Source organism: Tamandua tetradactyla, chromosome X (assembly GCF_023851605.1).
Source record: "Tamandua tetradactyla isolate mTamTet1 chromosome X, mTamTet1.pri, whole genome shotgun sequence".
Classification (NCBI taxonomy): domain Eukaryota; kingdom Metazoa; phylum Chordata; class Mammalia; order Pilosa; family Myrmecophagidae; genus Tamandua; species Tamandua tetradactyla.
Window position 1 is genome coordinate 140,507,934 of NC_135353.1, and position 27,843 is coordinate 140,535,776.

At 36.1% G+C, this 27,843-nt stretch overlaps 1 protein-coding gene and 1 non-coding gene across 2 annotated transcripts in view; one reads left to right on the top strand and one right to left on the bottom strand.

Annotated features, from left to right (window-relative positions):
- DMD (dystrophin) overlaps positions 1 to 27,843 on the top strand; it is a 2,428,671-nt gene that overhangs the window by 250,025 nt on the left and 2,150,803 nt on the right. The gene's annotated exons all lie outside the window — the stretch shown is intronic.
- Positions 2,522 to 2,623, bottom strand: LOC143672318 (U6 spliceosomal RNA). Its single transcript, XR_013169780.1, has one exon. It is a non-coding gene; the product is annotated as a U6 spliceosomal RNA (small nuclear RNA).

Here is a 27,843-nt window from a genome sequence, read left to right on the forward strand (position 1 = left end):
TTATGTATAGAGAAATATTTTTAAAAATTTTCTGAAATGTTCCCATTTCGTCTCCGTTGTGATAAGATTTGGTGTAATGTCCATTTGCTGCTGTGTACTTTACTAAAAGAAAGCTATTTCTTAAAATTACATGTTATCTTACAAAAGTTATTTAATAAGAAGAAAAAGAAATTTAAATGACCATTTTTGTAAAAGAAAGTTGATTGTGATAAAAAAATAATTGTAATTAAAAAAAAGAGAGAAGATATGTTTTAACAAATGGGTATGACTACTGATCATTGTATTGGTATTTCTTTTAAGTCTCCAGTGTCATAGAGCAGCACCTGAAAGTGTGGAACTATAACCCATAGCATATACGTTGAAATTTGTTCTATAACTACTTGTTAAAACGTACTTTGAAATTTAGCCCTTTATTGTATCTGTATTTCACAATTAAAAAATGCTTTAAAAATATCATTTTGTAAAATTGAAATTGAACAAGAGTTATGTTGTGCTTACCAGAAGAAAAATTAATGGATTTTTCAAAGCCACAATATCACTGTGCTTGGAATACCTTTGTTAGAAGAAATAGTAGCGCATGAAATCTAATTTAGATGTTACAGTTTACATAACACTAAGGTCTTTATAACCTACTTTTTTATTACTGTAAAGTAAAAAAACAAAACACAGCAATTAACACAATATTTAAAAATCTGTTAACAATCTACTTTATTCCCTAGACCTCTGGTAAAGTTGCTAATAAATAGGACTGTTTTTACTGTATATTGGGTAGTTAGCCCCTATATATTTGAGAGTTGACTTTATTTACCTGAGGTGCATCTTTGAATATACTGTGTTTTTGCAAAACCTTTTTATTTGTCTGAACAGTGAACAAATTCTACGGGTGTTAGGAAAATTCTCAGAAATGGTTGTTCATGTCTCCAAACTCTTTGAGAATGCAGTTACAAAATTAGACAAATGGGGCAGGCCACGGTGGCTCGGCAGGCAGAGTTCTCTCCTGCCATGCCAGAGACCCGGGTTCGATTCCTCGTGTCTGCCCTTGCCAAAAAAAATAGACAAATGCCACATAAATTTTGCATGTATTCTTTTACACATTAGGTATGTTTATCAATTTATCCATATATAACCGAAATGTTTGTCTGCTCTATCAGTTAAACAACTTAGAATTTTAGGCTTCAGGAGACCTCAAGGAATGATCCATAGAGAGTAATGCATCTATTGTTTTGATTCAAATGAGAATATATTTCATCTGCTTTATACTGTTACCTAACCTGATTTCTTACCCCACAGCAGATTTTCAATAAATGTTGTATGATAGATGCACTCTTAAAGTTTTAAAGTTATTATCCCTGAAGTAGGTAGGTAATCTACAGTGAAGTCAATAAAATTTTCAAGAATTAATTTGAAAATGCCATGTTTTTCCTAAGCTCAAGATGGCACTCTTTCTTTCATCTACATATATTCTATGAGGCAAATCCGATACATTAGCTCAATAGGCTCTTGTCCTACTTGCCATCAAATAATACTGTTTTTTAAAAAATATTTATTCCAAAGAGGTATATGGACTTAAAAAATTGGCTCCAGTTGCTCTTAAAATTGTATCTCCTGAAAAGTTCCCTTGTGAAAAGGTGATTTCTTCCTGTATTCGAAGTTGTTATCCTCTTTTGTCTTGACCACAAGAACCTTTCTCAGTTTTAAAATTTAAGACATCAAAATGTAACCATTTTCTGTTCAAGGAATTCAATTATCACTGTGTCTGCTCTGTATTTTAAGTGAAGAAGAGAGTTGCCATAAAGTGGCCCCTTTTCTTCACCATCTGATTTTAGATACTGGACTATTAACTAGATAAGGAAATTATGAGGGGACTTCACATTTCAGTGTTTAATACTGCTTTGTAAATAATCAAGCCAGTTCTCTGAGAAGTTTCCCTGATGTTGATTTTCTGCTGCTTTAAAATACTTTACTTTGACCAATGTCACTACACATTATTATTTGTAAACCTTAGAATTAAATGTAACTCATTATTCAAGATTTAAACCTGGTAATTTTTTTAAACTTTTTTTTTATTGTGTAGTATAACATATATACAAAGTGAAGAAATAAAAAAACAATAGTTTTCAAAGCACTCTTCAAAAAGTGGTTAGAGGACAGATCCTAGAGTTTGTCATGGGCTACCATATGATCCTCTCAGATTTTTCCTTCCAGCTGCTCCAGAATATAGGAGGCTAGAGGGCCTAAATACTTTTTTATCATCACAACTAACTTTTTTTTCCTTCTTTTTTTGGAAACAATAGCGTATATACAAAAAAGCAATACATTTCCAAGCACAGCACCACAATTAGTTGTTGAACATATTTCAGACTTTGACACGGGTTACAATTTCACAATTTTAGGTTTTTACTTGTAGCTGCTCTAAAATACTGGCAACTAAAAGAGATGTCAATTTAATGATTCAGCATTCATATTCATTTGTTAAGTCCTATCTTTTATGTATAATTCCAAAACATGGTAATTTTTCTTTTTAAATATGGAATGCTTCACGAATTTGCGTGTCATCCTTGCGCAGGGGCCATGCTAATCTTTTCTGTATCGCAAAACATGGTAATTTTTAAAAGCCATGTAAATTGATTGAGGTGGATGGGGTTGCTGTTTGCAGAGATGCTTAACTTCGGACATATTTTGCTGACTGATAAAGTCTACAAAACACATTTCAGTGTGTTTTTACATGCTTTTATTAAAACATATGAGATTCCATACAAAAGGAAACCAATTTTATAAAAGTATTAAATATTGTAATATAGCAATGCTTGCTTCTTTACTAAAACACATATAATGAGATCTAGGGTTAGGCCTCCTATCTTCCATCATTTCAAATTGGTGATATCATAAACATTTTATTGAGTTATTTCTAACAATTGTCATGAGTAGAAAAAATTTGTGACTTCTTTGGTGACTATGTCCCAAGTATTGCAAATAATACCCTGGTTTGTTGCCAACATTCATGATAGAAGGACATGCTAAATTTCAATTAGAAATTAGTATAAATCAATATTTTCTTGTTTTATGCAACTTCAGGAATCCAGTGAAGTGGGGTTTCACGGAACCAGATTAAGAAGCTGTGAGAACTAAAAATGATCTTGAGAGTGAATGTCTATCAATTTAACAAGAAGATTTCCAGTTGTCACCCATTTATTCCAATAGAGATAAACATGCATGCTAGGGAGAATGGAGAGTCACCTGATCCAGCCTGATAGGAGGGGATGGGCTCTCTGAATACCTTTTTGGGGAGTCTCCTGCAAAATTGAAATGGAAAATAAGTAAGTTCAGTTCCTAAGACTTTCCCAGAAAAGTTCATTGCTACCTGTTTTCACAAGTAATACCACATGTGGGGAAAGTCATCTTTCTCCCCAAACCCAGTATACCTGTGCTTAAATAATGTTAGTGCTCTAGGTAGGTGATAATATTTATTGTACCAGCCTGCTTTTTTCATTTAGCAGATCCTGCCTTTGTCTATGAAGGTCCTGGAGGACAGAGAGCACATAGGTTTTGCTTTATTGCGCCTTGTTAGGTGGTCTGTTTGCTGCAAAGAGACATTACCTTGAAGCCGTAACAGCAATGTCACAGGTCCACATTGTGTCTGCTGCACATCTACTATGTTTAAACCCCTTGGATTATATTATCAATAGTTAGCAATAGTTATCCTGTCAAATAGTCAATATAGCAGATGTCAATGATTGCCAAATTTTCCTTGAACCCAGGTATTTCAGATAGTTTTGAATATGCTGGTTCCCACAATTATGCTTTGTTTCAAATTTCCCATATAGGGAAACCAATAAGACCCTAATAGAAAAGAACTGAAAGTTTTTACCAGGTCATTTCGACAATAGATGCTTGACTAGTTCATCCCTTTGCTCAAACTTTATTTTCCTCACGAAAGCAAAGGATTATGATCTTTGCTAGTGATGCCTCTGTTCTAAGGAAGGGGAACGCTCACCCCAGGGATGTTGCATTTAATTTGAATGTAGTTTGCAATGTATATACAATGCTAAATGGTTTCAGATCTTGTTTATGCAACACAATCAGCAAACTACAAAACTTGTATCATTCTGGCTTGTAGTTATTCTGAAATGGTCGAGTCCACTCGTGATATATGGATAGTGTGTAAAACAGCCACCTCTCCTATCCAAAGGAGATTTTTGTTAACATTTGACCAGAACCTCCACATTCTCCATCTTTTGATTAGTATTCACTATCTCTCCTTAGCTCTCTGCAGTTGGTATAGTTTGCAAATTGAGCATAATTAAAGGAAGAGCCTTTGCACTCTTAGGTATTTATGTAGTTCTATTTAAGTGGAACTGCTACCATAGTTAGATAAGAATGAGAAACATCAAAGCAAATGGGAAACTGGAGACAGCCAAAATCCAGGAAGAAAAGGTGTGATTGCTTTAAAATGTATTTAAAATACCCAATGTTAAAGTTACATGGAAGAACACCTAAGTGGAAAATGTCTACAGTAGGTGAAATATGGCAAATATTAAAAAATTCCACTAATTGTCACAATTATGATAGAGATATATGCTCCTATTATCCAGCCTAATTTTCTTGCATTTTCCTCTCCCTCTTTTTATTCCTTTCCATTCTCAGCCTGAACCTATTTTAGATCTTTCATTCTGAGGCTTTTGCACGTAATTTGGAGAGCTAGACCAACTGCTGACCTCTTCTTATCTCACTAGAGCTGTCCTGTAATCTGTGCGAAGAGTCAAGCCATAGTGCCTAATTAAGGATGTTACAAGAAGAAGCTAAGGGGAAAGAAATAGGAGGTAACTTTTGTAGAGCATCTCTTACCGATCATGCCTTTATGCAAACAGTAGCTCAAGGGATCACTACAAAACCCCATTTAAGGGAGGCAGTATTAATTCCATCTTCCTGGGGAAATTTAGGGCTGGTCAGATAAAAAATGTTGTGCAAAATCATAAAGGTAGCAAAAGAAAAAGCCTGGGTTTTAACCCAGATCTCTCTGACTCTAAAATCTGTTTTTTCCATTTTCTCGTTCTAGCTTCAATTATATAGAGTAACATGATTAACTTTTGCTGTCAGGAAAACGTTCATGGACTTTCCTTATAAAAATTTAATTTTTATTTAAAATAGTGCAAAACGTCTTGAAAGTTTTATTTTTATTACTTGAAAGGTTTAATGTAAATTTATATTCTGTTCCTGTTATGGAACATATTTATGTTGAGTTGTCAGCGATGTAGTGAAGTGGGTCAACGTGGTGGGTGTAAGGGATATTTGTAGCTATTCCATCTTTCACACCTTCCTGGTAACTAGAATCACTTCCCCACCCACTTTAAGTGAGGTCTGGCCATGTGACATGCCAGATGTATGAAATATGAGTAAAAGCAACCCATGTCATCTCTGGACAGATGCTCTAGGAGCCCTTGAAGGTTTTGCTGGATCCTCTTTTCCCTGAAAGTTAGAATCCAACAACATTCAAATGGTGACTGCTTTATCTGCCTAAGTGGTCATGCCTTGCTCTGAACTGTGATGGGGAATATAGCATAAGGAAGAAACAGGACACTAAGATTTTGGAATCCTTTTTTATAATACACTACCCTAAAATGACCGATACACTGAGCATCAATTATGGTTCTACAACACACAGCTAACATTTAGGTATGTTTTTTCAAAGATCACATATTGAACCTGTGAAGCTAATATTTTAAATCTCCAAAGAAATGGGAATGACAGGCAATAATTTAAATTTTCTTAGTGGTTCTTGAACTTAAAGATGTCCAGAACTAAGGTGTTTTTCCTGGAAATAAAAGGCATTCCATCACTAAGATACTTAAGTAAATTTGAGTGAGTATTGAGGTATATGAGGCCAGTATAAGTAATTACCATGATTCTTTCCATCTCTGTGTCTTAGAATGAAATGGGATTACAGAAACATTGGAGAAGTAATTTCCTGTTGCAGTAATAGGAAGGTGACTTACTATAATGACAATCATTTGGCCATCTGAGTCTTCTGGCTGGTTATCAATTTGTCCTTTTATAGCTGCAGTGATGACTTCTCTTAATATTATCTAAAGATACTTTTTAAAACTATGGTTTCCCTCTAAAAGCATGAAACAAGGATTAATCGTGATAAGCAAATCCAAAATAATTCTTTCTACTTTTAAATTCTTCTTGTTTTAAGTTTATGCTCTACTATTTAAGGTATTTTTTGAATTCAGGTAACAAAGATAATGATGTATACTAGCATGTCCCTTTATCTTTCATCAGGGCGTGCTACAAAATAAATATGAATATATTTGGAATATATTATTGTTTGCTTATTTATAAATGGCTCATACTAGTAAATTCTTAAATTGTGTCGGGATGTGTATGAACTTCATATTATTAGTGCATCCAAGCCTATATATGTATCCCACCTCAGTTATGCAACCTAAAGCACGGATAAGTCACCTATTATAGTAAGTGGATTTGAAACCAGTTAGTGTTACTTTGGAGCTGTTACTCCTGTTATAGTATTGGGTTAGTCCTGTTAGAATGAAATGTCTAAAATTATTTTTTAAAACTCAGATAAGCCAAAGTGAATATAAATTTATATAACAAAGTTTAGATTCAATTATATGTTTCAATGATCAACTGATTTTAACAAAAAAAATTTAAATAGGAACTAAAAGAAAGTCTTCTTTATGTGTATTCCCTCGACATATGGAATGATGTATTTTATATAACAATAAATAATGAGATCTTGCTAGTTTTTATGAATTTGAGTAGCATCACTGGATCTCATTTTATGATGTATCTAGCAACTCTTTGCAAGACAAATTATATGCCAAATTATTCTAGTGTGCTCCTTCTAGAACAATATACAATCTCTACTTTCTAAAATGTAGTAATAACTAGCAAATCAGAGCATCCAATACCTTTTTAAGCTTCTCACATTCTATATTCTCCTCTGAAATCCTATGGTACTTTCATCATTCAATTTTTAATACTAGTGTAATACTGTAAAATAGCAAGAACAAGATGTGTTTTTGACATTAAAGAATAATAAAGTTTCCTAAAAGCTTTAGAGAAAACTGAAATTCATATTACATTTGAGGACTTTTTTCTGGTTTTTATCTTCTTTACATTCCACTGTGTCCCTTAGAAGACACGAACTCAAAGATCTGAATAGTTTTGATAGAGTTATCATGAGATTTAACTGATACATTAAAAAAAAAAGCGTTACTGTTTCCAGAATCTTTCTGCTCTGTTTTCTGAAATTTTATAAAAAGCTATCTAATTTTTCTGTCTTTGCTCTATTTTGGAAAAAATATTCCTAGAGGGAGATAGCACCACAATGTATTAGTTAATACCTAAGTTTATGTGGCGTTTCAGCATGTTTTTTCTGCTACCTTTTCATTAATAAAAATCTTTTCTATTCTGTGATAATATTATTATATCATTAGTTAGTTGTAGTGGTTAACAGGATAATGTCTGTGTTAGTTTGCAAGGTGTCAGAATGCGATATACCAGAAATGGAATGGCTTTCAAAAAGGGAGATTTAATGTTATCAGTTCTAAGGAAGTGAAAGTGTCCAAATTACGGCATCACCATGAGGTTACCTTCCCTCAACAAAGGACTGTGGGTCAGGAACACCTCTGTCAGCTGGGTAGTCACGTGGCTGGCATCTGCTGGTCCCTTGCTCCTGTGCTCTGTTGCTTTCAGCCTCTATTCCTGTGGGGGTTCCTTACTTTGATTCTCCAGGGCTGGCTTTCATCTCTTGGCTTCCCTTGGCTCTCTCCAGGTTCTGACTTGCTTAACATCTCATGGCAAGTCTGCTGGGCTCCAAGCATCTCTAGATATCGGTGTCTGTGTTCTTTCTGTTGATTCTGAAGTTTCTGTCATTTCTGGTTACTGACCAACGTGTTTCTTCTTTTAAAGGATGCCAGTAAATTAATCAAGATCCACCTGGAATGGGTGGAGTCACATCTCCATCTAATCAGAAGAGCATACTCACGTTTTTGTGTGTCACATCTCCATGGAGATAATCTAAAGTTTCCACCCTACAGTATTGAATCAGGATTAAGAGAAACAGCTGTCTCCACAAGATTGTATCAGGATTAAAGTGTGGCTTTTCTAGGTTTCATAATACTTTCAAACCTACACTGTCACTTTAATAATTGTATATAATACTTTTCTCCAAACAAATAATAATTTAGAGAGAAGTAAATAAAGTTATGAAAGACATTAAGTGACTTGATTCAAAGTCAACAGATTGGGAAGATAATCTAAATATTGTGATGTTATTTAACTTCTCTGGATATCATGTAAAATAGATTAATGATATTTGGTTATCAGAGTTCATATATAATTCACATAAGATTATGCATATAAATTACCAAGTAGTATAATTGTCACAGAGTAGACTTTCAGTAAGCATTAGCTACATTCCCTGGATACCTTTTGCCCTATGGTTTACAGAGTTGCATACTCATTTGCAGAATTGGAGTTCACAAACAGTAGCAACTATTCCAAACTCACTGGTTTATCTAGCACAGAAAGTGAAAGGGAGTGGTCAGTAACTCCATAAATGTTTGCCCAGTAAGTGGGTTTCACAATAGCACTGTGTAGGCAGCCATAGATGTGGGTCTGTGCAATACATGATATCAATGTCCCTACTAGTTATTCTCTATACTTGTTTATCGATTTCTTTAGAACCAGACTCTTATTTTTCTTCATTTTTATTTTAATGTAGGCTAAAGAAAATAACTCAAGAAGCTGACAAATATTCATCCTTTATTAATTTATCTTGCTAATGTAGCTATTTAAATTTACATTTCTCTATTTCTCTATACCCGTCTCTATTTCTGTGTCTAATTTTACCTACTCTGTACTTACACCCTACCTACATATGTATCCATATCTGTTTTTGCGTGTGTGTGTCACGTGCTGATAAGTTTTCAGAAATCAACTTGCTTAAAAAATGAATGAAGTTGTTACTTGTAGTGTTTGCCAATTCTGTGTTGTAAATAACTTCAAGCTTACCCTATTTCAAGCTACCAAGTAGATGTCACGGAATGCAGAGTTGGGAAGGGAAGCATAGCGTTAATACTATCTTCACCATACAGATGCAAAGCTGCAGATAATCACACACAAGTGTAAATAAAAGCAAAATGAAGTAAAATAAGTAGGAAGTGATGTTTTGAGTATTTATTACATAATCTTAACTTACCAAGCAACCCAAGAACTTTCCTTTTGTTTGTATGTATACACTTTTGTTTGAAATTGTATACACTGCTTGAATGATTTCTATAATATATAGCCAAGAGTCGTAAGAACTAGTTTCCAAAATCACAAAAAACACCCTATTACTCTTTGATTCTTTTTTTATTTTTATCTTCAGTAAGCTGTAATAATTCTCTTCACCAAAAATAAACTGTGCTACCTAAAAGACTATCAGGTGTAAAATAAAGGGTTTGGCACATTCTTTGTAATTTTTTCTCATAGTAAACATTCCATTATTTAGTATTAAATATGTTTTGTCTAAACAAATATAAGAAAATAAAAACGGGAAATTCAAGCTAGAATTGTCAAAATCATTTTACCCACAGATGGTAGGTAAAATACAAACAAATGGTGCTTAGATGGCTCTACTTTTCTAGATAAGATTTAAATTAATAAACAAAAACAACTCTACTCGCACATAAACCCCTCCACCTCTGTCCTGCCTTTTCCTCCCTACCCCTCATAGTTGTCTCTCCACTGCAGTCATGAAAGCTGTGGTGAAGAGCCTCACATTTAACAGCTATGCTAAATAAAGAAGGTGTGCCAAAATATACATCAAGAACAAAGAAGCAATTTTCAAGTGGCTGTGTGCCACGTGAGGAGTTCTATGGACCTTCTCCCCAATGGAGCATCTATATCTGGCAAAGTTATTAAGAAAAAAGAAAAACAAGTATCACTTAAAATCCCTGAATAATGGAGAAACATGCAAGAGAATCTAAATCCCAGAGCAATGAGAATCTTTGGCATTTGAGCTATAACCTTCTCCCGCCAATCTCTGCAGCTCAGTATGACAGAAGCTTTACTCTGCGTGAATGTGGCTAGGAAATGGACTTCTGATATTTCTCCCACATGATTTTCTGTCCTTTGCTGCACCCACAGAGACTGTTGTGGCACGTTTCCACCTCTAGTCGTAAAAATGCTGTGGCTAAATGATGTGACCTAAAACAGTGTGTCTGCTTCTGATCCACCAATCCTAGTATAGATTATTCCTTTTATAAATGGAGGGGAAAGGTCCAAGACTGTGCAAAGGAGAAGAATAAGCTATTTAACAAATAGTTCAAAGAACTGGATTCCCATATGCAAAAGAATGAGGTCGTGCCCTCTACTCCATACCATGTGTGTTGGTTTAAAGCTGTTGTTTTTTACCCCAGAAAAGCCATGTCCTTTAATCTTTACTCTTCATTCAACATTGTTGGGTGGGACCTCTTTGATTGTTTCCATGGAGATGTGATCCACCCAATTGTGGCTGGTACCTTTTTTTTGGCACAGGCAGGCACAGGGAATCAAACCCGGGTCTCCAGCATGGCAGGCAAAAATTCTGCCACTAAACCTCCTTTGCACTGCCCATGGGTGGTACCTTTTAATTAGGTATTTTCAATGGAGATATGTCTCTACCCATTCAACGTGGCATTGCTTACTGAAGCCCTTTAAGAGGGGAAAAAAATTGTAGAACCTTTGGAGATGAAGAAAGGAAATGCCCTCTGAGAAGATATCTGAATTGAGACACCAGAGACCCCAGCAGATGCCAGCCATGTGTCTTTTCAGAGTGATGGAAGTGTTCCTGATCCATTGGCCTTTCTTGAATCAAAGTATCCTTACCTGGATGCCTTAGTTAGGACATTTTCACAGGCTTAGAACTGTAAACTTGCAACTCAGTAAATTCCCCTTTTTAAATGCTGTTCCATTTCTGGTATATTGCATTCTGGCATCTATAGCAAACTACAGCGGCATGTAATTCAACTCAAAATAGGCCATATACCTAAATGCAAGAGTTCAAATAACAAAACCCATGGAAGAAAAGGTAGGAGTAAGTCCTCTTGACCTTGTTTAAGCAATGATTTTATTGGATATGACAAAAGCATAGATGTCAAAAGAAAAAAAATAGACAAATTGGATTTCAATAAAACTAGAAAAAAAATTGCATTGCAAATAACACCATGAAGAAAATGAAAAGACAGCCTATGGGATAGGAAAAATGCTTGCAAATCATATATCTGACAAGGGACTTGAATCCAGACTATATAAATAACTCTTACAACTCTAATAAGAATATGCACAACTGGGGGCAAGTGATGGTGGCACAGTGGCAGAGTTCTCTCCTGCCATACCAGAGACTGGGGTTTGATTCCCAGTGCCTTCCTATGTAAAAAATAAAAATACATATATATGTATATGTATATATATATATATATATATATATATATATATATATATATACACACACACACACACACACGCACACACAACTGGGCAGGCAATGGTGGCTCAGTGGCAGAGTTCTTGCCTGCCATACCGGACAGCTGGGTTCAATTCCCAGAGCCTGCCCATGCAAAAAAAAAAATACATACATATATATATATATATATATATATATATATGAATATATATAAATATATATACGCAACTAATTTTTAAAATAGGCAAAAGAACTGAATCATCATTTCTCCAAAAAAGATAGGCAAATGACTAATAAGCACATAAAAAAGCTAATAGGGAAATACAGATCAAAGCCGCAATTACTAGGACGGCCTTAAATGTAATGACAACAACAGTTGATGAGAATCTGGAGAAACCGGAAGCCTCACACATTACCACTGGGAATGCAAAATGATGCTTCAAAGGACTAATATTCAACCACAAATTAATGAAATACTGATACATGCTAGAGCATGGATGAACCTTGCAAAGATAACGCTATGTTGAAGAAACCATGGTGAGCCGACCATGGAGCCACTGTACCGGACTTCAAGAGTCTCTGCTAATTTGAAAGGGAAGTAAACTTCCATCTTCCTTAACATCAGTTATTTGGGATATTCTGTCATTTGTTACCAAACTCTAATCCGAATAAATACAAGAAATTATCACTGGCAACCTACTATTGGCTAAGCACTCTATGAGTCCCTGGGGAGGAAACTGGGGTGAAAAGGAGGGATGATGTCTTCTTTTCACCAAGCTTACATTCTAGTAAGGTAGCTAGACAAGCGGAAAAGTTTTTAAAGAACCTGATTATGAGTGAAAATCACATGATCCATCGAGACTAACTCTAGAGTTTAGAATCTCTTTTCAATTGAAAAAGAAGGTAAGACCTCTGTAAAGGAATGATTTTGAGCTGAGACCTGGAGTAAAAGGAACACCTAGACAGGTGATCTCAATAACAGGACTCCAAATAATGGAGAAGCCAACACAAAGGGAGTCGTGAGCTTAGCTTCATCAAGGAATTTAAAAAAAAAAAGTGATTTGTGTCATTAGAGTAGAGAGGAAGAGGAATGGGAGATGGGATTAGAGAAGGTGATAGGTGTCAGATCAAATCGGGGATGATAGGTGATGAATGAGGGTAAATCCAAAGGCATGTGTTTCATAGATTTCTGTCCTGGTGTTTTCTCTTCCTCTCCTTCTGTCCTCCCTTGAATTTTTCTTTCCCCTTTTCCTTCATTTTCAATTCTGTTTCATTCCTTCCCCTCACTTGTATATTGTGGTCCACTACTCACAGAACTCAAAATCCCAGAGCATATTATTACAGTTTTAGTTGTTACATTATTCATTCAATTTTATATGAATGTCTAGTCTGGGAGATTCTTTCCCCACCATTCATAATTTGTATTACGAATTTCAAACCAATGACTTTCAAATGAATTTTTGGATAAAAAGCTATTCATTACTTTGACGATTCTCTGAATATATCTATTTCTATCTCTATATCTACTTTTTATGTGTAACTTACATTTTAAAGTGTTAACTTATGAGCATTTGTTGATGAGGCCTCTTTTTTTATTTAATGGAACATAATATTCATGCTAAATCTCTCTGATTCATTTCGGTATGGCTTTGGTCTCCACTCCAATTTTTAAGTAGACTGGAGTTTTGAAGAATCAGAAAAAGTTAAGGAAAATCTTCTGTTGGTGATGAGCATAATGTAGCTTTCTTTGCGCCCTATAAGAAAGCTTTTCACTGTCAAAGTGCGTACTAAATTCAGTTGTTTGAAAAATGAGGGGTGAAAGAGAGAGCTAAAAAAATACATAGGTATGTTATAGAGGTTGGAAGAAGGATTCAAATAAAACTAGAGCATTCAGCACTTCCAAGGTTGTAGAAAATAAAAATTCCCCTGCACTATTGAGGAAAGCATATGTAAGTTTTTATAATCTTACCTGAGATTACCTGTACAATATGCATCAAATTTAAAATGGGTATAGAAAGTGTACATAGATGTGTAAATGTGTTGCATCTGAAATATTTCCTAATAAAGGAACGATTAAATATATTATGGCAGACTCCCCTCTGCGTGGGACATGACTCCCATGGGTGTAAATCTCCCTGGTAACATAGTACAGGACTCTTGAAATGAGCTGGGACCAGCATCATGAGATTGAGAAAGTCTTTTTGATTAAACAGGGGAAGAGAGAAATGAGACAAAATAACATTTCAGTGGTTGAGAAATTTCAGAGTAGCGAGGTTATCCTGGAAGTTATTCTCGTGTATTATATAGATATTCCTTTTTAGTGTATGGTGTATTAGAGTGGCTGGAGTGAAGTACCTGAAATAGTTGAATTGTTTTCCAGTATCCTTGATTCTTAAGGATGATTGTTAAAAATTTAGCTTTCAATGTGACTGAGGAAACTTTATGTCTGATGCTCCTTTTATCTAGGGTACGGAGGGATGAATAAAAAAAATAAGGATAAAAATTAATAATAGGGAGGATAAGGGGTAAAATAAATTGAGTAGATTGAAATACTAGTGTCAATGAGAGGGAGCGAAAAATGGTAAGGAATGCGTGAACTTTTTCTTTTTTCTTTTTGTATGCTGTATGGTGGGGTCACATTTCATTCTTTTTGCATGTAACTGCCCCATTATTGTAGCACCATATGTAGAATGTTTTTGTTGGGGGTGGGGGGGAGTGCATGGGCTGGGAATTCAACCCGGGTCTCCAGCATGGCAGGTGAGAATTCTACCACTGAAATACCCTTTTACTCCCTCTTTTTTCTTTTTATTTGTTTTTCTGGAGTGAAAAGTGGTCTAAAAATTTTCATAGTGATGAATACACAATTAAGTGATTATATTGTGATCCATTGATTGTACAACATGTTTGAACTGTATATGTGTCAAGATTTGATAAAAATATAAATATACACATATATATACATACACATAGAATAGTAAAATAACAAATTAAATAGTTATTAAAAAACAAAATACTGAAGACAAAATATTTTAGTATTTCTATATATAAATACTGAAAAATGTCTGTTGACCTATTGAAGTTTTAAAGATGAGTTTCAAAACAGCATATATATAATTTTTCCTATTGATCAGGAATGGTGGATTGAACAGAGAATCAAGGGAATTTGGAAATAGAGATACCCACATACAGACATAAGCCTATTGGCAGTGGGATTCAATAAATTGCTTTTTAATTTGTATTTTATTTTTTCCAGTGGAACAATTAAACTGCTTTCAATTTGGGACCCAATAATGAGTGAACTCATATAGGACATTGAGGTGATCAGAAGGCTGTACGTGAGGGATTGATTAATGGGTAAATGATTGTTGAGAAAATATAGGTACTGAATGCATGCTATTGGACTCAGAAACATATTTTTATATTCAGAAGAGGTATCTGTATTGAAGATGTGTTTTCCTTCTTTTAAAGATAAGGGAGGCTTTGGTGTATTTTTCGGCTAAGTGGAAACCAATTTAACCTTCTGGTGGCTTTACATTATTTTGTGATCATACAAATCTAGAGAACAAATGTTTTCACCTCCAGCAATGTTTGTGGTGGTCAGGAATTCATTTGAAGATAAATGCGACCATGGAATAAAGGAAATAGTTGCATTCATCTGGTTTATACTTCTTTGTAGTGGTGGTCAGATGTTTTCTGGCTTATGAAATATGCATGTATTAAGAACTTGAGATGTAAAGGAGCAAATCTATTTGAGGACCTAAAGGTTAAGGTGATCAGAGTCGGTTGAGATGGATGGATTGGCATGGATTTCCTGAGGTTAAGATGCTGAGCTCAAACAGGATCCTGTAGCCTATAAGTCACTCCTATAGGCAACTTTCCATGAGGAAAGGGGATTTTGTTACGTGTGGCAGTTACTTGTTGGAGGACGAGGAGGGCTAACACCTGAACGAATCTGCAAAGAGAGCAGCTAGGAAGTTGTCAAGCCATGGAGGTATTGTGATTTGGACTCGAACTGTGGCACTGGACATTAAGAGACATTTTACTTTTAGAATCTACAGGCCTTGAAGCTTGATTTAATGTTTTAAGGACAGATTAAAATCCCAGATGATGAGAAGGGTCTGACGAGAAACATTTAGTAAGGAGTAGCTCTGTTTATGGCGAGGAAGAACAAGTTTGGAGTGGGAATGCACTAGTTTGTGTGTGTGTGTGCATGCATGTATGTGTTTTGTGTCGTGTTACATTTGGGGTGTAGTTGTTCAGTAAGCAGTAGGAAATATGTGCCTGACAACCTGGAGCTTATTTTAGAAAGTATTTCCTCTTAAATCATTGCTCATCTTTAGCAAAGTATCGTTAACTCTGAAAGGCAGCAGATTTGTTTTGTTTTGTTTTCTCAAGAAATCATTTATGAAACGATGGACATTCAAAATCCATCGTAGCAGGAAAAAAAATTGCCTAATGCAAACTGTTTTGTTAATAATTGCCATAGAGAATAGCATAGAAACTCTTTCGGGTGTGAAATACAAAGCTATCTGACATGTTTTATTTAGGGATACAGGCCTTGAATGACTATTCTCTAATGAAAGAGTCTTTGTTGAAAGATAGTAAAGGAATCTTGAGTTCTCAGTTCATCTGACCTTAGTCTTATACTTGAGTGGTACCCCTTGAGAAAATAGCTCAGTGGCTTTCCTTATTGTCAACCAAATTAGAATGCCATTTTTGAAAAAACCATATAAATGGTAATATTTAAAAATGTTTTAGAACGTGGATAAGAGTAAAAAATATATTTTGAGTGTAAGCAGTGCCTGTTCAGGTGAAATTAAAAAAAAATTAGATATACTCTAAAATATCTTAGCCTATAATTTTCCCTAGATTCAAAAAATTTACCCCAGTTCCTCATCTGTGCACACCTTTATTGCAGCATGACTTTCATGACTTCTTTGAGAGAACATTTGCACAATCATTTTAAAACTCATGTTATGAAACCCTTTGTTTTCAAAGAAAACAGAGAGTCTGGGTCCCAGAAAATGTTATTTATACTTGGGAAAACAAAGTTCTTTTTCCTGCAGGGTATCAATAGTGATTTTTTAAATATATATAAAGAACTATGCGTATGTTTTGTTGTTGCAGAATAAAAATGAAAACTTGGTTGGTCAAAATTGAGAGAAAAAAGCCTAAAGGCTTCTCTGTTTGACCTTCAGTTCACAAACTCTGAAACTTCACAGTCCCATTTTCTCATGAGCCTTTGGACATAATTTTGTTTGCAGCTTAGGTCACATTTCCTTGTATGTGTGGTGACTGATCCATTTTAGGCTCCAGGCAAATTAGTTGGTATATGCCACAGGGATAAAAGAAAGAAACCCACAAGGAATTGAAGTGCTTACCCTCCTCAGTGATCTCCAGAAATGACCTTTCTGAAGAGGTGGCATTCATGTTGAGAAGCTATGAACTGTGAAAGTTTTTGCATGTGTGGAAGAGGGGAAGACATTCCCCACAGAGAAATAGCATATGCAGATGTCCTCAGGTGGGAAAGAGTTGGTGAACTCCTGCCACAGAATGTGGCCCATATCTGTGAAGCATAGAGTGCCCTGTGGGAAGTGCCACGAAATGAAATGAGAGTTTGGCCAGAGGCCTTGTGAGTCAGGATACAGAGTTTTGTCTTCATCCTAAGGTCAATAGGTAATGGCTGAAGGGTTTGAAAGAATGTCTTAATTGGATGTAGACTTTTAAAGCAGCACTTGATGCTGTTTTCATTGAATGGGGCATAGAGAGGTCAAGAACTCAGGAGGTGCCGGTTTTCAGGTCAGGGGCAGATCGGCTGGAAGAAATTGTACTTACCTGTGCAGTCAGATTAGATGGAAAGCTTCCCATTTAATTAGTCAAGGGCTTTAACAAGCCAGATCACAACATAGATAGGAACGAATATAATATATCACAATGTAGATTCCCTCAGCTTATCACGACCTCCAGTGGCTTGGCTCTCTAGGATACTGTAGGTCCACGTTAAGGTCTCTCTAGCTATAGGAAGCCCAATTCTTGCTATGACCCTGTGCTGTTGAACTTCCATCTTCCTTTACCATTTCATGTGCACAAGAACTAATAATCTGCGTTTTTCCGTTTAAGTTCATATTGATAAATAGCTGTCTTCCTGGTCCTTAAACTAAATTTAGACTCAACAGGGCCACACCACCATCACTAGAGAAAATAGAATTCTTCCATGTCTGTCCCTGAACAGCATCTCTTTTTCCAGTTTTCCAGAAGCTTGGAAAGTCCATTTCGCCTTGCGAGAAGGCTGTTTCATTTGTGCAGGTGACTTGGGCAAGGGTGATAGCTGTTATAATAGGGAAATGTAATGTCATGTGAGATATACTTTGTAGGGAGCACTGGCAATATATACACATGAGTTGGACGGTAGAGATTGCTTTAGAAAAAGTAGGAATCATTGAAGATTATGTCATGGTGGCTGGTTGGACCAGGTTAATTAATATCCCTGACTAGGAAGCATCCATTACATCATTTATCAACCAAGAGTCTATTGTATCCCAGTGTAGAGTCCAGCTGTTTTTTGTCTTTTTTTTGCTTTGATTTAGTATAAATTCTACTGTCCTCTTTTTGATGGTTTCTTGCTTTGTGAACCTATACAATTTTATGATTTATTTTTATTGATATTGAATAAAATGGATTTCTTCCTAGGTATTTAACAGGAGTAATATAACTTAGTTCAAAATCAGTTGCAAGAATGTTCATTGTAGCAATATTTTTTGAAGCAATGTTTTTAATAGTGAAAATACCATGAATATCATTAATACAAGTGATAGAATTTGATCAAGCTGCTAAAAGGAAAGTATTAGATTAGTGGGTCCTCACTTGTGCACATAGGGGACATTTGGCAACATCTGGAGACAATTTTAATTGTCATAATTAGATGGAAGGCTGTTCTAGCATGTAGTAGGTAGAGAGCACGGATGCTGCTCAACATCTTATAATTCACAGGAAAGAATTCACAGGATAAGGGCTATCTAATCCAAAATATCAGTAGTGCCACTTTTGAAAACCCCTGTAAAACATCTATGAATAACAATAAAGATATATCCCACATGTATAATTCTGTGTGAGAAAAGGTCGTTTACAAATGATAGTCAAGTGTGAGAGTGTATTAGTTTAATGCTAGTTATAATAAAAGAAAAAAACAGAATTTCAGTGGCTTAAATCAATAGACATTTATTGTTTGCTCATGTTACAGTCCATGACAGTCCTTGTCAGCATGTCATTGTCCTGTATATGCTGATTCATATATGGTGATCCCGTTGGTCTGTGAGCTCTTTGATCTCATAATCCTTTGCATTTCGCTAGAGGATGCAGGAGAGTTTAAAAAGGCACAATAGCTTTATAAAATCCCAAGCCCAGAATTGACACAAATCAACACATATTCCATTGCAGAAAACTAGTCAAATAACTACACCTGGATGTGAGAAGGTCTGACATGTAGGTACAGACTGGACAGCTTGTCTTTTAGTGGTATTACCACAGTAGGGAGTGGGGCAAGATGGAATTTTGCAGACAGCTGGTTGGCTCTGTGAAGGATATCTAGCTGTCATGTGAATTTGTAAAGACTGCAAACATGCATAGGCACACACTCACAAACACACACAGACACTGCCATGTCTCATTCATGAATATAGAAATGTGTGTGAAAACTCCTGAAGATGAGGGAACAAGGTTGTGTTGGTTTGAAAGGATTTTTGTCCCCTAGAAAAGCCCTGTTTTAATCTAAATCCCATTTTGTAAAGGCAGAATAATCCCCATTCAATACTGTATGTTTGAATCTGTAATTAGATCATCTCCCTGGAAATGTAACCCAATCAAGAGTGGTTGTTAAGCTGGATTGGGGGAAATGTGTCTCCACCCATTTGGGTGGGTCTTGATGAGTTTCTGGAGTCCTATAAAAGAGGAAACATTTTGGAGAATGAGAGATTTAGAGAGATTTGGAGAGAGCAGAGAATGCTGCAGCACCACGAAGCAGAGAGTCTACCAGTCAGCGACCTTTGGAGATGAAGAAGGAAAACGCCTCCTGGGGAGCTTCATGAAACCGGAAGCCAGGAGAGAAAGCTAGCAGATGATGCCGTATTCACCATGTGCCCTTCCAGCTGAGAGAGAAGCCCTGACTGTGTTCGCCATGAGCCTTCTCACTTGACAGAGAAACTCTGAACTTCATCAGCCTTCTTGAATGAAGGTATCTTTCCCTGGATGCCTTTGATGGGAAATTTCTATAGACTTGCTTTAATTGAGACATTTTCTCAGCCTTAGAACTCTAAACTAGCAACTTATTAAATTCCCCCTTTTAAAAGCCATTCCGTTTCTGGTATATTGCGTTCCAGCAGCTAGCAAACTAGAAGAAAGGTGCCTTCAGATAGAGCTGCACTGTTTACTTTAATGATTAGGCAGTGAACACTGAATTACTTAGGACAATGCATTCATAATGGTCATTTCTTAGGAATGCATTCATTTGTTCTTGTTACATGATTCTCTGGACTTCTTCTCTACTAAATTTGCCTTTCTCAAAAGAAATAATGAAGAAAAATAGAGTAAGTTGACCTTTTTAAATCAAATAATTTATTTTTAAATTGATAAACAAATGAGAAATATTTTTTAGCCATCTTATGTGTATTAATAAATAATATCATTCTTGCAAGGAAAAGAAACTTAAACACAATTCAAGACTGTGCATGCATGTGTATGGATTCTGAATTATCTAATAGTACATTCCAAGGAAAACTGAACAATCAGGCCACAGGGATGGTAGTGACAGGGCCTTCCATCTAGTTGTGTGCTATGAAAAATGAGTAATTTCCTACATTTAGTCTAGAGCTATAAATGTTCTTTCTAAATTTTGAGGTGCTGTGCTATATATGTATAATGTGGCTTCTGGTATTTTGGAAATTTGGCTACCTGTGTGATGCCTAAGACTCAGAGTTGGAGTTCTACAGCTCCAAAAGTCACCACTGCTACATACAGCAACTGTTAAAGAAAGCAAAAAAGGAGATCAGGCTTCAATAAGAGATCAGAATGAAGCTGATTTAGTTTGAGACTGAGATGAATCTGAATATAAGGCTAAGGATGACATTGTCTGTATTTTAGAATGGTTGCATGTCCCATGTAGGGAGTTAGGTAATGAATTTCCCTGCAGAGTTGGGCTTAGAGAGAGACACATCTGAGCAACAAAAGAGTTTTGCTGGAAGTAAACAGGCATAACTATAGACATGCTTAGCTTCTTCACTACACAAATAAGCTTCACAAAAGCAAGACTCAAGATCAAGGGCTTGGCCTATTGACTTGGAGTCCCTAATGTCTGAGATAGTATCAGGGGTTTCCCCAATTGTAAAGTTTAATAGTTCCATATTTTTCTCCAGTCCATCAAGGGACTTTGCCAATACATTTTAATTATCTGCTCAACATACTTTGGATATATCTAGGTGTTGCATTAAGCGATACAGAATTACAAGCCTTCATTTCCATTCTGGGCTCCATCTGTTTGGTTTGTTTAAGCGAGCATTCCAGACAGGATGAGTTAGATTACGTGGTACAGAAAATTTATGTTTTGGACAAAATAAACCTCTCTTCCTTTGGTCTCCCTGGCAATGGGAGACATGACTCGCAGAGATGAGCCCTGGCACCATGGGATCAACAATGCCTTCCTGACCAAAAGAGGGAAAAGAAATGTAACAAAACAAGGTATCACTGGCTAAGAGAGTTTAAATAGATTCGAGATGCTATTCTGGAGGCTACTCTTGTGCAAGCTTCAGCTAGATACTACTATTCACTATGGTTTGCCAACCCCAAACAAAACCATTCATGTTAAAGTTAAAGAACACCTAGGGTGCTATCTGAGATTCTACAAAAGTTTCATGCACTAAGATTACTTTCCAGAAACCTCCAACCCCCAGATATTTCCTAGGCCACATAAGTCCTGAAACCCAGAGAGGCCAGCCTTTCCAAGAACATCAACTAGTTTCATCCCCTATCCCATATTATCAACACCCCTTTCCAACATGAAAAAGTTAGAATGGGCAGAGCCCAATTATTCCTAAAGATTCCAAGAAGGCTCAAAGGAGAAGGAGGAGTTATGAAAGAGAAGATAGGATTTAACAAATGAGCATAGTTGCTGAATCAATATATTGATTTTAGTCTCCAGAGTCTTGGAACAGCTAGAAGGAAAAAACTAAAATTATAAAACTGTAACCCATAGCAAACTCTGAAATCTGTTCTGTAACTACTTGTTACATGTAGTTTTAAATTTTTTTCCTTTGTTGTATATATATTTCACAATAAAAAATGTTTAAAAAAACTAAAATAAACAGCAAAAAAATAAAACTGACTTAGTGCCAAGTCCTTATTTTGTAACTCTTATGTGAAATCCTCTAGGAAGAACATCAGCTAGTTCAATTTGAATCAGGTTTCGATCTTGGTTCATTTACCATAGGCTCTAGGAGGCAGTGTCACATACTACAAACATGGCACCAGGGGACTCTGCCTGTGACTTGGTTGGAGGGAGAGGGTGGAAGTTGTTAGAGAAAGAGAATACTTATGGGTTCTACAGGCCTTCCTAAATACCTTTCTTGTTTGGTGTATACCATCTTACACATGAGTTTTGATAGAATTCTTAGTTCTGTTATTTGATCCTCTAATTTTCAGAATATTTGTAGACAAATATGTGTTTTCAAGGCTTTATATGTATCTTTTTTTCCTATTATGCCCCAATTTTGAATTAGGCATATAGCAACAGGTAGCTGTAAAGCACAAAATGTTTCTATCTGTTCCCACCCCTCCCTTATAACATACACAAAGTAAGGAGAGTTCTTTGGAAACTGTGATCTTAACAGGGATATAAGGAGGAAAAGGACTCTTTTTCTGATTAAACTTTAAGGCATTGATTATGGTTCTTTTTTCAAGAATATACTTCATAAGTTAATAAAGAAAATAACTGATAAAATATCAGTGCAAGTTATAGACATAACAAAATAAAATAATATCAGCCCAATTACAAAACAATATGTATGACCAGCTTTTTCAATGCCCCTGTTTTCTGTCCAAGTGCAAACCAAAAATCCTGTTATCTATCATTTATTATAAACCAGAAAGACCCACAGATGTTGCTTTGAAGAGCAGGATGCTGTGGAGTACCTTTCTTTTAAGGCCTTATTAAACACTTCAGTGGAATAGGAAATCATTTATGCAGAGTCGTTAATACCCTTCACTGAATTTAATTCGTGATTCTCAAAGGAAAAAGCTGTTTCTCCGAGTTTTATTATTACTTACTCTTTCAGCTATCAAATACCAATACATTTAACAAGAATTTGGTGGAAACTACTAAGTGCTATACTCTGTGTTATACATTAGGGGAAAAGAAGATGATTAAGAAAGTTTTTGATTTAGAATTTCGCACGCAATGGTATGACACAGGAAATTACAGTTATAGATATACAAAAATGGCATGTAAATTGTTGGGGGGGATGGCTAAAAAATGGGTACCTAAATTTAAGAATGTATTAATAGTAAAACTATCAGAGTAATAATATGAAAGTTTGTATAAGCCATGATAAAAAACTCAGAAAAATATTTAACAAAATAGGAGTTGCCCAGCGGAAGGTGGCTTTTATTCAACTACCTTGCAAAAGTTTTAGTTGTCCTGCATTTAACTGGGAAGAATTTGGAGGTTAAAATCTTGAAAAAGTCATGAAGTCTTTGTTATGTATCATTATTTTCTTTGTAAAGAATGTTTTACCGAGCAAAATTGTCTGTTGTTTTATCTTTTATATTCAAACCAAACGTATTTAACTGAAGGATTTATGTCCCTCATTAATAGCCAGTCTTCACCTTGACTAAAACACTTCTTTATACAAACTTTTAGCCAGTATATTTGCATATTGAATTCCCCAGCTGGTTCAAACCAGAAATATGTGATTAATGAATACTTCATCCCCCAACTACACACACACACACACACACACACAGATACACACCACACACACACACAATTACACACCATATACTAATCATTAATGTCATGATGGTGGGGATTTTTTGTTTGCATAGTTGTAATAGATGAAAAAAAGAAAAGTTAATCTGCATATCAAAGTTTCAGGTGTTCAGGTGAACTGAAATATTTTATGGATGACTTTAATTTGAGTTAAGTTCCTTACATAAATACTACATGTATAATGAAATTAGCATACTATATGCAGTCATCATGCTCATCACATGATGTAATTAATGATTTACATGTTAATACCTTCAAGGTCCGACATTTACCTGTAATTTGAGTCACCGCTAACTACCCGACCCATAGCATAGTATAATTGAATGCAGAGTGGTGTCTCATAATGTTAATATTTTTTAAAGTTGCATGCAGTTTAAAAACCACAGTTGTCTGAATCACCCATAAAAACAAAATTGACGTATGGAGTCCTGCAAAGATGGCAAAGATTCATTTTCCAATACCCTAGGGTTCCATGAATAAAATCAGCAGCATGGTGCCTTATGTGTCCCAACCCAACAGAAGACAATAGCCCAGACTTGGCATTTCCCAATCCTCAGCCTAATAACAGAAGGCATCTGGGGTAGGCTCATTCCCAATTCCCCCACGTCACTCCCACCCCTGATTGAATAGAAAGCTCACGATACTACTGGGTAAGCCTAGCACCAGAGGCTAGTGGTATTAAACTGTAGCTCTGCTAACTATAAGCAATCAGGGGAAGGAGCTCTTTCTCCCTCAGGCCTTAAGATTCCCTTCCCCACTGAAAGATAGCAAGGTAGCTGTGGCACTATTTGGATGGACCTTGCCATAACATGTGGCCCTATTGGGGAAGCTTCTTTGTCCCTACAGGTCTACGGCACTTCCCTCACCCCCCAAGAAATACTTAGAGACAGCTCTGTGGCTTGCACCGGGGATTCCAACACAACCAAAGGCATGGCCCAGGAAGTCTCTTTGTCCCTGTGGGCCTGAGGCTCCCCATACCTCTACAGAGACACTAGGGCAGCCACAGAATACTGATAGGTGGCCTCCCTGACAAAAATCTATGAGGCAGGAAACACTCTAACCCTAACAATGGGAGGGAAGCCTCTTTGTCTCTGTTATCTCAAGACTCCCTTACCTCACAGGGAGACAATGGCATGAACAGGTGGAAGTGGCAAAAGGGATACAGCCACAAGTGATGTGGCCAAGCAAGTCTCCATTGTCCCATTGTCGTAGGCCTGCAACTTCACTCTGTGGCTCAGAGAAAACCGGCAAGCACAGGGCACTGGTAGGAGTATGCTGTTACAAGGAGTACCTAGCTAGGGAAGGCACTTTGACCTGGCAGCAGTTGGAGTATACAAGTATTGGGATCCTGCCACAATCAGCAACCCAGCCAAAGAAGCTCCTTGTCCTCACAGTTTTGATTAATGTCTCCCCCCGAAGAGATATCTAGCAGGGTAGCCTGGAGGAAATCCTTCTGTCCCTCATGTAGGACCATCATGGACCAGTGGGACCAGATGAATGAAGCACACCCAGCTAATACCCAAAGGACTTGAAATTCTACTCTCCTTGAAATCACAATTTGCAAAACTAAGCTGGAACGTGCAATGTAAACCTACACAGTGTGACTGCCTGCTGAGATAAAAGATGACTATAGGATGCAGACTCTCCATGCATAGTGGACAAAATATCCTTCGTACCATACAATATCACCCATCACACCAGACCCAAGACAATTACAAGTAGAATGAAAAAAGACATCTACGGATGCCATTACTGAGATGAATTAGATGTTGGAGTTATCTGGCAAGGATTTTGAAGGTGTCACAAAAATGTTCAATCAATAGCAAAAAGTCACAATGGAAAAGAAAAATACCTCAGCAAATAATTATGACTTATACAGAGAACAAAATGGAATGTACAAATCTGTGAACATAGTAATAAAAACTTTAAAAACCTCTATGGATGGGGTGGGCCATGGTGGCCCAGCAGGCAGAGTTCTTGCCTGCCATGCCGGAGACTCAGGTTCAATTCCCAGTGCCTGCCCATGCAAAAAAAAAAAAGGAAACCTCTATGGATGTATTAAATAATAATGTGGATATTACAGCACATATAATCAGTAAACTGGAAAACATATCAGTAGAATTACCCAGTTTGAGGAATGGAGAGACGACAGAAAAAAAGGAATAGGAAAAAAGTAACAAAGTCTCTGGAACATTTGTGACAATAACTAAAGATCCAACACTTATATCATTGGAGGCCCAAAAAACAGTAGGAAGTAAGTGGAGCTATAAGAATATTACCAAAAATAATGGCTGAAAATTTCTCAAATTTTGCAAAAGATATAAAGCTACTAAGTGGACCACAAACATAATAAATCCAGAGAAGTCCACTCCAGTACACATCATAAAAATTTATGGGAATGAAAGGAAAGAGTAAAAATATTTTAAAAACCAGAGAGAAGTGACCTATTACATGCAGGGAAGCACCAATTCAAATGACAGTAATTTCTGAAACCGTGGAAGTCAAAAGGAAGTGTTACACATTTTCTAGTGTTCAAGATATCTGGTGAAACATCTTCAGGAATGAAGGGGGAATAAAGACATTCTCAGGTAAAGGGAAATTTAAAGAATTTGTCACTAGAACAACCCTTAAAAGTTGGTTAAACGGAATTCTTCAAATAGAAAGGAAAAAACAAAAGAAAATATCTTGGAGCATCGGAAAGGAGGCGGAATGACAGAAAGCATGGAAATACGGGTACATACGATAGATTATTTTCCTTCTCATCAGTTTGAAAAATCATAATTATTGAAACAAAGATTATGACAAAATCTACTCAAGATAGCGATATTTTAATCTAAATCAAAGTTTAGTCATGGCAAAACGTTGATACAAATCTATTATGGTTTCGAAATGCCCAAGTGGCTCACTTGCAAAAATATACAAAGTGAAAGACTCAAATGCAGTATAGAGAAATCACCATGGAATCCTAAAAAAGAATTCTGGTAATCCATAGAAAGGCCAGGAAAAGGAACAAGAGGCAACAAAGCAATGAAGAAAAAGGCAGATTTGAGATCTAACATCAATAATTAGGTTAAACCTAAATGGTCTAAAAGCAATCATGAAATGATAAAGATTGATAGAGTAAAAAAGCATGCCACCATTATTTGCACAAGGAACACACTTGAGGGTGGTGTAATAATGGCTCAGGGGCAGAATTCTCACCTGCCATGCCAGAGACTCAGGTTCGATTCCTGGTGCCTGCCCATGTAAAAAGAAAAAAAAAAAAAAAATCCTCGCTTGAAATTCAATGGTACAGATAGAATAAAAGTAAAAGAATATAGAAAGATAATGCTATTAATGCATGCATTAATGTAAACAAAACGGACATGGCTGTATTAATAGTAGATAAAGTATGCATCAGAGCAAAGAAAATTACTAGTGACAAAGAGGGGTATTATATGATGATTAAAGAATCAATCTAATAGGAAGACATAATGTTCATAGATATTTATGCATCAAAGGACAGAGCCTCAAAATACCTGAAGGAAAAACAATTAGACCTTCAAGGAGAAGTTGATAAATCCACAATTGTACTTGAAGATTTCAGCACCCGCCTGTCTGTAAGAGAAAGATATTCATGACAGATAAAATCTGAATGACACTGTCAAACAATGGGATCGAATTTACCTATTTAGAAGCTTCTACCTAACAACAGCAAAGTACAGATTTTTTTCTGGCACTCGTTAAGCATTTAAGATAGACCATATCGTTTACCACAAAACAAACTTCAACATAGTTAAAGTAATTGAAATCATATGGAGTGTATTCTCTGCACATAACTGAATCAAACTAGAAAGTGTTTACAAGAAGAAAATAGAAAATTTCTAAACACAGGGAAATTAAGCAGCACACTTCTAAATAACCCATGCACCTATAAGCCTAAATTGAAAATTTTTAAAAATAGAACTGCATGAAAATGAAAATTTCACGATATATAGGTACAAGTAAATCAATGCTAAGAAGGTAATTGATAATAGGAAGGGTTTATATTTAAAAGGTGTCAACTTGACCAAGTGATAATGCCCACTTGTCTGGTCAGGCAAACACCGGCCTAACCATTGCTGCCAGGATATTTCCTGGCTGGTTGATAAACCGGAAGGCTGGGGTTTTAAATCATCAGTCAGTTGATTGCATCTGTGGTTGATTACCTCTGTGATCAACCAATGCATGTCTCCCACAATGAGATATTCCAATCAGCTGAAGGCTTTTAAAGGTGAAGAGAGACTCCTTCACTGCTTCTTTAGCCAGCGAGCATCTCCTGTGGAATTTGTCCAGGCCTCATCAGAGCCACTACCATTACAGCCTGCCCTACGGA